At 39.3% G+C, this 14720-nt stretch overlaps 1 protein-coding gene across 2 annotated transcripts in view; it reads right to left on the bottom strand.

The window, feature by feature from the left end:
• The window catches only part of LOC137235468 (uncharacterized), a 718941-nt gene extending 714708 nt beyond the window's left edge, over positions 1–4233 (bottom strand). For both annotated transcript variants that reach the window (XM_067758464.1, XM_067758465.1), the window contains exon 1: positions 3879–4233. The gene's annotated coding sequence lies outside the window, so the exon portion shown is untranslated. The remainder of the gene's footprint in view (positions 1–3878) is intronic.
• Positions 4234–14720: the final 10487 nt, after the last annotated feature.

Genomic DNA, 14720 nt, shown 5'->3' with positions numbered 1-14720 from the left:
TTTAGGAACCGGAATAACATTAGCCCTTTTCCACTGAGTAGGAAACCCACAGGATGTGATGGAAAAATTAAATATATGCGTTATCGAGGAGATTACATAAGGAAGAAGAAGCTTAATAAAACGTACGCTAATGCCATCAATTCCTACTGCATTGAACCTAATAGCCAAGATAGCATCCACCACATCACCCTCTGTTACTACTGTGAAATCAAAAATATTGGTATTCGGTCTATTCTTTACCGCAATCATATCTTCGTTATCCTTATTGACATTAGCATTAGGTGTACTATGATTTGTATGATCACGTAAGAAATGTGCATTCAAAACATTGGGGTCTAAGTGCATTGCAGATGATTATTTTTAGATATGCCGAAACAGCGAAGATTTTTCCAGAGAATTTTGGAACGAAGTTTGGAATCAAATCTAATGCTGAAGTAAGCTACCTTAGCATTTCGTATGCAGAGGTTGGTTTGGTTCCGTAAGAGATGGTAGGCTTCCCAGTGATAATCATTCTGGCATCGCTTCCATACCCTGTAAGCTCTCTCTCGTTTTTTTTATTAATTTCAAGATCTCTGATGTAAACCACGGTTTTTATAGCTCCGGATTTTTACGGTCTTTAGCGGGACGTATGTATTAAACAGGTAATTAACGTGGTTATTAAAATATTGTAATTTTTCGTCTAACTTAGAAAATGACAAACATCCACTCCAGTCAAGACGAGAAGCCTCTTCACTAAGGGCTCCTAAGTTTACACAATTGTAATTCCTATACGTTATTTCAAAGCTGGGTTCTTTTACATTGAATTGCAAATCATATGATAAGAACAGCATTTCATGGTCAGATATACCTTCCATAGGGAGTTGGTCAAAATGATTTACGTAATTGGCATTGTTAACACAAATTAGGTCAAGCAAGGTAGGCTTACTGTTATTAGCAAAGCGAGTTGCTAATGGATTTATAATATTTAAATCACACGCTATAAAGTTACTTATAAGGGACCACCGATTTTTATGATTTCTTCAGACAACAATATCTGCTATATACGTTAGCATTCGCTGAAATTTGAAGCCTCTAGCTCTTAAAATAAGGCAGTAATTTCGAAAAGTTTCTTATCTGGACAATCGGTTGTGGGGACATATACTATATATACGACCGATCTCATAATTTTTTTCAGATAACAATATATGCAATATAGGAAAGTATATGGTGCAGTTTGAAGCTTCAATCTGATAAATTGAGGAAGATGTGACAAAAATCCTCTTTTTCTGAAAAATCTGTTGTATGGAGGATATATGCTATAATGGTCCGATCCTTTCGGTTCTGACAAATGTCTAATCGTACACCCAAATACACTCGCTCACCAAATTTTATCAAGATATCTCAAAAATTGAGGGATTAGTTTGCATACAAACAGACAGACGGACAGACGGACATGGCTAAATCAACTCCGCTCTTCATCCTGATTATTTCGGTATATTTAATGGTGGGTCTATCTATTTTCCTTTAAGGACTTACAATTTTGGGATTCATGACGAAATTAATATACCATTTCATTTTCATGAAAGGTATAAAAATCCATACTAGCGTTGACAAAATCTGCTTTTAATAATAAATCAGTGTTTGGATATTCTAACTTTATGTGTTTGTAATTCCCACCGTGCATTTTATAGACTCTTCTTTTGGGCCTTCGTCTCACCGGAGTCATATTTTATTTATGTTGTTATTATTATTTTATTACTTTTAAAACTTTTGTTTGGACGTGCACCACACAATATTAAATCACCAAATTCTTTGTTTAATAAAGTTATGGGGTGCCTTTAGTTAACAACACAATTTGTAAAATTGTTTACGATTTGTTTCGTACCAACCATGATTGAAATAGACGTTGCTCTCCAAGTTGGTAGGTATTTTTAAGATTTTATACAAAAGTCCTCGTCTTTTAACTTCGAAAATTAATCTTATCCTGTGTAACAATTCAATGTTTTCATACCCATTCGTGCTCATAATATATTTCATTTTTTTGTAGTTTTCTATTTAACAAAGGCCCCAACAACGGATTTTTTGAAACTGTGGTTTTTGGAGATTTTTGTATTTTAAAGTGTTATAGGCAATAAGAACGGAGTAATTTCACTTTTAAAAGGCCATATCTACTTGAAGTTAATGTGACTGGTTCTCCTGTGAAATATAAAATTTGTTGGTTAGGGCCTTTGTGAAATATTGTAGCATATCGACATACAAGCTTTGCAGGTTTTCTTAGAGCAGTCGCTATAGGGGTTTATGCAAATTGTGGTTTTCGTCTCATTAATGCGGTAAAAAAATAGCTTCGACAGAATAAAAGCAATAGCAAATTCCATATAAAACAAATCCGGTGCTGAACACAAAAATTTATTTACTAATTTATCACTAACGGTCCAATAAAAACCAACAAAATATGTATTTATTTATTTATTCAATTAATAATGTCTATGAAATGTAGATTTCTTACAGACTACAAGAATATAAATTTATGATAAAGGTATGACCTACTGACGATGTTGGAAAATATTGTAAAGCTACTATGTCAGGTTATTTTAATTGAATGTATTTTTTGAAAATATAGAGGGTAAGTTCGCGAGTAAAGAAATCACCACGTGGAAAGGAAATTTTCTCATATAAAAGGGAAATTGAAGAACCTTCTTTTCGTTCTACGTTCTTTGCCAAAATTTCGAATAGGCCGAATTTGTTCTAGCCTAGACTGTTTTTGTATTGTATTTCGACAGTTGTAAGTCGGTATTACGTCATACGCATATTTCAAGCAATTCCACTTACAACTTTAGTAAATATATGCACATTTCTTTTATTTGCACAAATACACCAGTGAATGCCATTTATAAATACATATGTGAGCACGTGGTGGTTAATATTGTTTCATATAGCGTAATTTTAGAAATATGTCTGCACGTTGGTAGGAATGCATATATACCCAGCAAAAACTGGCATAAGCGGTTGTTAGCAATAAGGAATACTGGTTTTACTCCTGATAGATAAACCTTATAATAAGGTAAAAAGAGTATATAATACGCTATATAGTGATGCCTTATTTTAGGCTAATTTACGCAACAAATAAGCCTTATCCCTAAGGTAAACAAAATAATAAATAAACGTTGCATTAACTTAAAGGATACATGATGAAAAGAATCTAACTCTAGTCGATAAATTTTCGTAATATTTTCAAGGATTTTATTTTTATTTTTCTTATGTCATACTATTACTTATTCTACCTGGTTCATAAACCTTATAATCAGGTTATTGTACTCAAAAACACTGATTCTTAGTGAGTTATAAACCTTATATAAAGGTCCTAATAAATCAAGCATTATCTTATATTAAGGCATTATGTAAGTGTTATTGTGTTTGGTCCATAACCCTTATAATAAGGTAATTATATTCTTTCTAGTAGCTTATAATAATTCCTTATATTAGCTTTATTTTATAGAGGCTACAAGCTTCTACAAAACGTTGTCTTCCAGATCATCCCTTTGCCTGATGTCATAAGTACAGAAAAATAAGGGGTATTATAAAGTATGCGCCAAACAACTCATGTTCCTTAAAGAACTGAGGCTTGATGCCATAAGTCTTTTGGCCATAGGAAATATGCCTTATATAAGGTTAATTTTTTTCGCTGGGTAGATGTTCATATGTAAATATGTACATATCCAAATATGTATGTTCAAATCATTTTTGTAGAAACTTTCCACATTTATACTACTTCTAAAACAAATTTTTCTGGAAAACGATGATTTTACCAATCATTTACTATTTTAATAAAATTTCAGGCTATAGTATTAAACACATAAATATACCTAGAAAACTCAAATTATAATGAGTCGTCAATTCACCTTTAAAAGTTCACGAAGAGGTTTCCGTGTATTCACTCTGAAACTTCACAACCCTTCATGCTCATTAATTGTTCTTTTTAATTTATTTGCAAAACTTGTTTGGTGTTGGTGATGTTGGCATTATTTATTTAAAACTAAGCAGTTCAATAACTATATAAATTTGCAATTGCAACGTAATGAACAAGATAAGAAAAATATACTCCTGTGGGTAGTTTTAACCGTTATGTCTCATTTGATTTCAGTACTTTTTCAAGCCAGCCCAACACTAAATCAAATAAGGGGCGTAGAGTGGTAGCAACAACAGCTATTGATAGGGAGACTGTAAGACTACTGCAACAACAACAATACACAGTTAAAGTCCATAGAATTCACGAATTTCTTTAAAAGAAAATTTAACTTCGCAACGCTTTGGAAGTGAAATAAAAATTATGGCGCTAACAGCCATTACCTATTTAACAGACCAACTAAAAATAAAGGTCTCCTAACACTGTAAAGAATGATTTTAGCATTCTCGTAATTCAGCAGAGATGGAATTTTCGATAACATCGTGTAAATCTTAATAGTTTTGTGCAGTATTGTAACTCAGCCCAAAAACATTCCATAGCTCAAAATTTTTGAAAAAGCTTAATACTTAAACTTGTTATACAGTTGGACGATTGTCTGAACTGCTTTATTTCTCAGTTTTTTTATGGTTTTCCTATAGTGTGCCTTTGTGAGTTCACAGGAGGTTTCTCAAATGGAAACTTGTATTGCAAGGATTTCTGCCTGAAAAGTAGTGGTGTAGCACATAATCGGCTCATAGATACCAAGCTCCCGTCGTTTTTGCGTCATCAAAATTTGATCCATCCGTGAACCAGACCTCTGAGTCAGGGTCAGTATATGGTTCCTCTGTTTCTAGTGATAGAACGATACGAGTCTTGCGTGGGTATTATCCATGCTTTTCCAAAAAATACTTGAGTATTTCTTACTCGATACTTTTTTCCAAGTATTGAGTAAAGTATCGATACTTTACTCGATAATTTTCTCCGATACTTTACCAAGTGCCGTTGGTTTTCATGTTTATAATCAACGAAGTTCAGTTAACTTAATACAAATTTCAGTCTATTAATACCATAATAATTTGAGCGTAACCTGAGATCAAGGACGATGCGGTAAAAGCTCCATATTCAACTTGAACCGACTTTTTGATAATGGTTAGACGATTTCTGCATATGGTGGTAAAAGGAAGGTATGTGTTTATTGTCCAGAATCACTAACTCCAACAAAATTACTCAAAGTTGCTAACTCCATAAAATTTCAATACATTCTAACTAATCATGTAATATTTACCGTAAAATTTTGATGGATAGGGTTAAAAAGTTGTTACGATGTACAATATAAATTTATTAAAATTGTCTTCCCTCTTCTTCTGTTCCGCTCTCTAATGGTGACTCTCTCTTGGACTAGCATTGTGAATGTATTACTGGGCCATCTGGCAATTTATTTATCTGTGTTTCTTATATTGCGCCTTGCAGCACAGATTCGCTGTACTGTGCTCATGTCAATAATATATTTGACCTATATCAAAACAATGGTGATAGTAATTTTTGCGTCTTGGGGGATTTTAATTTTGGTAAGATTGTTTGGTCGAAAATACTAGATGATGATATCTTAACACCTACTAATGTTCATCATCCCCACGAGATTAATTTCTTAGACACCCTTTTCAGCGCCAATCTATTTCAGATTAATTATATCGTGAACCAGTTAATATTTTGGACCTCATTTTTGTCGATGAGAACCTCATAACTTACATGACTGAATGTGTGTTTTCTATATATAAAGCTTTGTAAACTCGGGTTCAGTTTTTTACATATTTATGTTTCTTTGTTTAATGGTGTGTTCAATTTATACTTATTATTTAAGAATTTATGAGCTTAACACCGGCTTATATTAATTGAGTATTCTAATATTACGTTTTTCTAAGAGAAACTGAAAAAAAGAAAGAAACATTTACTGGCGTATTGCGATGGTACCATTTCGAAAACCTCCACGTAGTCATCATCAGGCACTTTCGTAATGTTATGAAAGGTCTCACCGAGATTCGAACCGCGAATCACACGGTGAAATTGCAGTTGCCTTAACCACTGGGCTATCCTGCTTGTATTTGTTTCCTTGCTTAATTCAGTTTATCTGAATTTCACACTAACAACACTGTTTAGGCAGGATGCCTAACTTTTTCCGCATCTGTCTGCGATCCCCCCAATGCAACCCTGCGAATCGATACTCGATACTCGAATTAATTTGTAACCACCCACACCATCACCGCCACATGCATGTACATGCATGTACATGTACGTGTGCGTGTGATTTTTGTCAGCACTCATGCATATGCATGTCGGGGTTGATGTGTGGGTGCCTTTCCCCTCCAAAGCGGAGGATTTTGCGGGTCAACGGTTGTAGCTTGCTATACAACCGGTCTCTTTGATTTCAACAGCCAACCAGCTAACATCTGCCGCCAAGGATCTCCGCCGCTTCCTACAACTGTACAGTCAGGTAATATTGTATTCAATTTATTTTATCTCTACCCAATAAAGTGCATTATTATAACGAGGAAAATCCTCCTGTGTTTCTTATTTGTCTCGTTTGAGTGAATCTTCTCTTCCCACTGAGATCGACCCGGTGCGCCCACCTCTCCAGGATTAGACGCACAACGGCCGAACATTTGGTCCTATCTCCCCGAGAAAGGAATATACAGCACCTAAATTACAGTCCACAAAATACGACCGTAGCTGACCGCACAAATTTCAAATTCCTCACATTTAAAGTTATACGGAGAGTTTTTGCCACAATCAACAGCGATAACACAATAAGTTTAAGAACGGCTATTATTTAAAACCACCGTCAAACACTGAGCAATCGATAGCGAGCGGAAGCCACTGCAACACCGAGTTATCTTGCCACATCATCACATCATCACCAGTATACAAGTCACCAAAAAATACCAGAGTAAGTGCAATATTTCTTGCCACATTTTGGGGATATAATAAATAAAGTGCGAAAAATCAATTTAAGTTGCCATACGTGATTGTGAATAACCGCGAAAAGTGTGAAAAATTTATTAGTGTCGAAAACCAAAATTAAGTGCAAACGCGTCACATTAACGTTGTCTTAAATTCCTTGTGACTATCTGGTCTGTCCCCCCACCAGCGGTAAGGCTCTCCGGACACAGCACAAGGAAGAGGTGCACATAACCTCACATATTAAAATCTAACGCCACACGGCTGTGGCAGTTTTCATTTTCTTTTCAAGCTCTTTAATTTTCACTTGTTCAATCGACACAGCTTTTACAACAGTTTTCACTGAGTTTTTACACTTTTCGTCGAGTTTTTATATCAACGCGCGCACTTAGTTTTGTAATAAAATTGACGATTGAAGTGGCGAGTGGCCCGCTCTACTTCGCACAATACACATTGGTGTTGATTCCCCCTGCTCCTTGTTTTAAGGCACAAATAAACTGCAAAGTCAGACAAAAATAAACAAATTAATGGTAATAATCAATTCTGCGTAATTTTAATATTTGTTGGTTGGGTGATTCGCTCAGGTTTTCAAGTTTTATATCCCTTGATTAATTCGCTTTCCACTTTAATCCATGGACATGAAATCATATATTAGATTGGCCGATCGAATAATCGAATTCGAGGCCGATTTTAATGACATAAATGCGGCTCTGCACACTATACACACTCTTGCAATACAGCAAAAAGAGTTGCAAGCTAAGTGGGAAAAAGCCGAGACCGCCCTCGAGGAATTGCTTGACTCTGACACGCTCGATGCTAGGAAAATTGCAGCAAGGTGAGGCAAAGAACATCGTCAAGAAATGTCCCTTGACAAATGAAGGCTTCGAAACAGCCTGGAAAAACCTATGTGAGAGATACGAGAATAAGCGGATTCTCGTAAACTCACAACTACAAATTTTGTTTAATCTAAAAAAGATAGATAGCGAGTGCGGCAGCTCTATCAAAACCTTACAGCGCGACATAAATAATTGCTTGACATCTCTAAAAACACATCAGATCGATGTTTCAAATTGGGATGCGATTACTACCTATTTATGTTCGACAAAATTACCTGAAAATACGTTGGCTCTATGGGAGCAGAGCATTGACCACAAGACGGACATATCCAAGTGGGAGGATATGGACAAATTCTTGTCAAATCGTTTCCAGACACTTGAAACCGTGTCTGGTTTTACAGGGAATGCCACTTCTAAAGTGCAAAAATCAAACACGTCGCGCCAGTCGACGGAAAACCCTACAAAAAGACTTGGTGCTTTTCAAACCAAAGTAACCAAGCAAATAACAAAATCAATGTGTAAAATGTGCAAATCTACGGAGCACAGATTACGCAACTGTTCACGTTTTTGCGATTTAAACCCGGTAGAAAGGATTAAATTCGTCAAATCCACAAATGGCTGCCTGAATTGTTTATCCCCAGGACACACAGTGACGAGGTGCACCAGTTCATACAACTGTTCCAAATGCCACTCTCGTCACCACACGCTCCTGCATGCGGACACACTTCAGCAACCGGCGGTACGAAATCCCTTCAAAGATGCGGATAATGCCCCATAAACTTCGGCACAGGCAAGGAAAAGACAGGAATCGGGACAACCACCTTCCTCTGCGAATCAGAATGTCAAATCCTGCCATGCCAATTCCATCACAGGCGTGCTATTAGGAACTGCTCGCGTACACATTCACCATAATGGTACCGACTTCTCCGCGCGGGCATTAATTGATTCTGGGTCTGAATGTTCCTTTATAACTGAAAGACTGAAACGCAGAATCGATTTGCCAGCGGGGAAAATGCATGCCCATGTTTCAGGCATCACAAATGCGGTGTCAGCTCAGGTGAAAGAAGCATCCAACATCGAACTACGTTCACCAGTGGATCCCTGCTTTAGCCTGACTACACCCGTACTAGTTCTAACGAAACTCACTGGGAATCTTCCATCCTGCCATATCAACGCAATGACTATGCAGGCATTCCCAGACTTGGTTTTGGCAGACAAGAGGTTCTACGTCAACGAAGACGTAGACCTCATACTTGGTGGAGACATATATCCCCAAATTATAATGAACGGTATAAAAAAGAATGTGCTAAACACACTCTTAGCCCAAGAGACAGTGTTCGGTTGGATACTGACCGGTCGTATCGAATCACCGAATCCATTATGCATTATGTCTTTCTACAACGAGGTTGCGTTAGACAACCAACTCAAAGCTTTCTGGGAGGTAGAAAATGTACCCAAAAATAAAATATTAAATGAAGATGAAAGGTACTGCGAGCAATTATTTAAGGAAACAACGAAACGTGATGAAGATGGAAGATACACCGTATCACTACCATTCAGGCAGGATTTCCCTGATAACATTAATTTGGGACCGTCCCTGAAACGCGCATGCTCTCAATTCTTCCGGAATGAGGGGCGACTAATAAAAAACCCAGATTTAGGTAAAGAATATGTTCGAGTGTTGTCAGAATATGACACGTTCGGACATATGAGAAAATTAAAAAAGAATATCTCATCCGACGATTCGGATCATTCCTTCCTGCCCCACCACGCCGTTGTAAAAGCCGAAAGTACAACCACCAAGGTACGCGTAGTATTTAATTCCTCGAACCCTACGGCCAACGGTAATAGCCTAAACGATATTCTCCTCCCAGGTCCAGTTCGACAAGCCGATCTACCCATCCTTATCTTACGTTGGAGGCTATACCGTTTCGTCTTCAATAGCGACATCGAAAAGATGTATCGACAAATTTGGGTGAACGAAAATCACACCAAATTTCAACGTATTGTGCATGGCACGTCCCCGAATGACCCTATTAGTCTTTATGAATTAAAGACGGTTACCTTCGGAGTGAATTGCGCTCCATATCTCGCGATAAGAACGCTCCTACAACTAGCAGACGACGTCGCAAATTCACACCCTACAGCGGCTAGCATACTGCGAGAATACATGTATGTAGATGACGTGTTAGCGGGTGGACATACGATCACATCAACCATTAAAGCCAGAGATGAAATTCGTCAAGTCCTACACTCCGCGGGCTTTCCACTTCGCAAATGGACATCCAATTCAGAGGACATTCTAAGGGACATCCCCAAAGCAGACCTGCTCAATGAAAACTTCCTGGCATTCGAAGATACCAGTTCAGTTAAAGCGTTAGGCATTCGATGGAATGCCCACTCCGATTTATTTTATTTTAAAGCAGGGACGCTGGACAACCCGGAAAACATTACAAAGAGAGCGATATTATCAGCAATGGCCAAACTTTTCGATCCATTAGGGTGGCTGGCACCAATGGTCATTGTGGCAAAAATACTCATGCAGAGTATTTGGTTGGAAGGCACCGCTTGGGACGAACCAGTATCTACCAGTACGCTGGAACGATGGAAAACCTTCACCGACCAATACCATGAAATCGATAAAATCAGGATATCTAGATGGGTCAACTTTTCTCCAGGAACCGACATCGAGATCCATGGATTTTGTGACGCATCCGAGAAGGCTTATGCAGCAGTCATTTACATGCGTGTCAAAACGGATGATAATGTCTGCGCAAACCTACTCCTAGCTAAAACCCGAGTAGCCCCAGTGAAAACTCTCTCTCTTCCACGATTAGAACTTTGCGGAGCCGTGCTGTTAGCGGAAATCGCCGAATCAATTTTCAGGAACCTTAAATTGGGACCAGTGAGAATTCACCTGTGGCCGGATTCAACGATCGTCCTCGCATGGATAAGGAAACCGCCCTGTTCCTGGTCCACTTTCGTCGCACATCGGATCGCTAAGATCATCGACATGGTCGGAAATAAGGACTGGTTGCACGTGAACTCAGAGTCTAACCCAGCAGATTTAGGTAGCAGAGGATTACCGGCGTCTGAATTGGTCAACAATTCGTTGTGGTGGTAGGGACCTTCTTGGCTGCAAGAAGACACTTCCCAATGGCCAGCACAAGAAAGTGACTACATCACCTCCGAAGAGGAAAAGAGGGCGACGACCTGCGCAACAACAACAGTAAATACTACCGATGTTCTCCAACGCTTTTCAGACCTACCTAGGGCTTTACGGGTGCTCACATACGTTATGAGGCTCTACCGAAGAACTCACCTCAAAACAAAAAAAAACATTTCAGGTCAAGTCACCTTTAATCTCTCCTGATGAGATCAAATCAGTAACCCAGCTCTTTATTAAAATCTATCAGAAACAACATTATAGTTCCGAATATAATGATCTGAAGGCCGGAAAACCAATTGGAGGGAAAAGTGCAATACTCTCACTTAATCCCTACTTAGACCAAGATGGCATCATTCGGGTAGGAGGGCGACTCGGGGCGTCAAATGATTTAGCCTTTAATGAACGCCACCCAATCCGCCTCCCATACAACTGCAGGTTATCCCGTCTTACAGTCCTAATGTTTCATCAACAAAGTCTGCATGGGGAAAATCAACTCATGTTGCGTCTGATACGCACCCAGTACTGGATACCTAACATCAAAACCATGATTAGGGCAACCATTCATAATTGTAAAGTTTGCACGATACACCGAAAGCGGGCTCAGACCCAACTTATGGGTATTCTCCCTCGTGAACGCACGACATTCAGCCGTGCATTCACGAATACTGGAGTCGACTTCGCCGGATCCTTCGACATTAAAAGTTACCGCGGCAGAGGGTCCCGACTATCCAAAGGCTATGTCTGCCTTTTCATGTGTTTTTCCACACGAGCGATTCATCTGGAGGCCACTACTGACCTCAGCACCCCATCATTTCTTGCGGCTTTTGCCCGTTTTATATCTAGACGCGGATGTCCCAAAAACGTCTACTCCGACAACGGTAAAAACTTTGTCGGAGCTTCACGATCCCTACGATCGGAATTCAAAACTTTCATTTCACAAGCCCGAGACAATGCTGTCTCGAAGTACAGCCACCAATCACTCACTTGGCATTTCATCCCTGCGGGCGCTCCCCATATGGGAGGGCTGTGGGAGGCTGGAGTGAAAAGCTTCAAAAGCCATTTCAAAAAGATAACCTCACCACACAAATTCACCTTCGAGGAATTCCATACCCTCCTGTGCCGCATCGAGGCATGCCTGAACTCGCGGCCGCTCAGCCCGGCGTCCAATGACCCGACGGACCTAGAGCCGCTCACCCCACGACATTTCCTCACTGGCAGCCATCTCCTGGCTCCGCCAGAGCCGGATGCGAGTGAGAGCCCTGCCTCGATGATCAATCGGTGGCAGAAACTCAAAGCCCTCCATCATACTTTCTGCAAGCGATGGAAAACTGAATATCTCACCGAGATCCAGAAACGATACAAGTGGAAACATCCACAACCTAATCTGAAACCCGGAGACCTAGTTGTTATCAAAGAGGAAAACCTCCAACCCAACGAATGGAGAATGGGGAGAATCGTCAACACATACCCAGGCTCTGATAACCGTGTGCATGTTGTTGACGTTCATACAACCAGGGGACAGACCACTAGACCAATTACGAAATTGGTACTCCTTCCGTCCCACGACAAGAAGGATTAAATGTAAGGGGCCAAAGCCCGCCTTACAAAACCCAAAAACCAAAACTCTATTTCCCCCAGCTACCTAAAATCAGAGGCCCACGGTTGGTGATAACATAAAAGGCAAATTAAGGAACCCGCGTCTTCGTGTCTCTCTATCCCTAAGCCTGTGGTTCTCCCGAGCCATATATTATAATCAACCCCCAGGTCTCGTGAGGGTGCGAGTCTACCGGAGGGGAAACCTAAGGCGTACTACGCGATGGCAATGGGGAAAGGGAGCGCGGGACAAAAAGACGCGTTCAACCACGCGCCGTGATGCCCCGCTATCCCTAAGCTTGTGTCTCTCCCGAGGCCCGAATTATAATAACCCCCCGGTCTCGTGATGGTGCGAGTCTACCGGAGGGCGATCCTACATCTTCTCTTTTTTTTGTTCTCTACCCTCTACCCCCGGTCTCGTGCCGATTCTACCGGAGGGAATCCTACACCTGAATACTGGTGGGCAATGGGGAAGGGGAGCGAGACGCACGAAGACACGGGAGAGCTTACCAAAAGCTCGCAAACAAAAAACAGTTTTTTCTAGGTTTTTTGACAATACTAACCGGGGGCCCCCTGAACACAAAAACCCACAATTCACTCGCTCACCCAGAGCGAGGACAACAGAAAACCCCAAAATTCACCCGCTCACCCAGAGCGAGGACACCAGAAATCCCACAATTCACGCGCTCACCCAGAGCGAGGACAACAGAAAATCCCACAATCCACCCGCTCACCCAAAGCGAGTACACCAGATAGCTCTTGTTCCTCTTAGTAGGTATGTAATTTATCACAAAACTTTGCATGACCATTCTTGCAAGATTTGTCTTTGTTGAAGGATGCCGTGCATCGGTTGAATGCGTAAGAAAGATTTCATTCGGCTTGGTATTTTTCATCTAGGCTTATTTGCATAATTTCAATATAGGGAAAATTGCGGTTAGCGGCACCGTGCCGCAACATTGCACCCAAAATATGAATATCCATGAGTACTTTTTTTTTCCTTTCATTTCGTTTAATCACTCTCTCTTGAGTTCGATACCCTAAAGCTAGTACACCATACGTAACGATATCGGGTTGTAACTTGGCAGTATGCATCATTGCTATTATTTCCTTATCACCTTCTTCATCGAAACGCATTGACCGTTTTTACGAGAATATTGGAAAAAAAAAATCAATATCAGCTGTAAGTCCGATCTTTCGCACAAATGATAACAACTGTTTTTCGGCTGCATAAGTTGGTGGTGTAACTTCCAATACAATTTTGAAAGTTTTCAACACTGAGTGCTACTTTACTTTCTTTCATCAGTACAAAAAAAAAAAAAAAAAACAAAACAAAAAAAACTTGTTAGCCCACCTGTTGGGCGTGGTACATTAAGCGAAATCATGTATTTAATACTAATGGTCAATAATTGTAACCACAATCATACTTTTGCATACTAGTTATACCTAAGTACACATCATACTTTGCATACTGGTTATACCTATGTACACATCATATTTTTGCATCCTAACTATACCTATGTACATTTACCTTTTCATACATCTAAAGCAAGAGAGTACAATTTTCATACAGTTAGAGAGCAATCTAGCAGTATCATGTCATGAAATGTTAAATTGTAAGAATCATAGTTGTACTTGAACAAGCAAATAAAGAAGTCACAAAATTTAATTATCGTCGTTTTTACTTCTGCTTGCTTCACTCGCGTCATTGGCGACCGTGACAGGACGTTTAAAGTTAAAAAGAATTTTTAATAAAAAGTCTTGATTACTTCGCGTTTTTTCTTTTCATAAAAGTATCGATTGCCATCCAATTTGTGGATCTATTGCAAATCGAAGCATTTCACCTGTGTGACAAATCTTTCTTTTTTACTCCAATCAACATATTTGGGCGAGCAACTACAACAACAAGCAGCAGCATTTACATCAGCAAGTGTGGGGTTAAGTAAAGCAACAGCCGTAAGAATTAAGTACACCTAAATTATAAGATAGCGTATGAATATACATAAATAGGTTTTTAATTGCATCTTACAATTATTTGTTTGCTTATTACTGATTAAAGAAAAAAAAAAAATACGGTATAGTTAAATTGTTAATGCCCGCCCAACATAAATATATGATCTCGTAATAATTCTTTGCAAAAACTTCGTTTGGTAACGTTTTCTGCATCAGCGTGGAAAGTCAATCGAAGGTCAACCGCAGCTACAGTGTGTTCGTACCCTTATTTAGCATTCGCTTACAAGGTAAAAAT

This window comes from Eurosta solidaginis, chromosome X (assembly GCF_040869045.1).
Source record: "Eurosta solidaginis isolate ZX-2024a chromosome X, ASM4086904v1, whole genome shotgun sequence".
NCBI lineage: Eukaryota > Metazoa > Arthropoda > Insecta > Diptera > Tephritidae > Eurosta > Eurosta solidaginis.
This window is presented reverse-complemented; position numbering and strand designations above follow the sequence as displayed.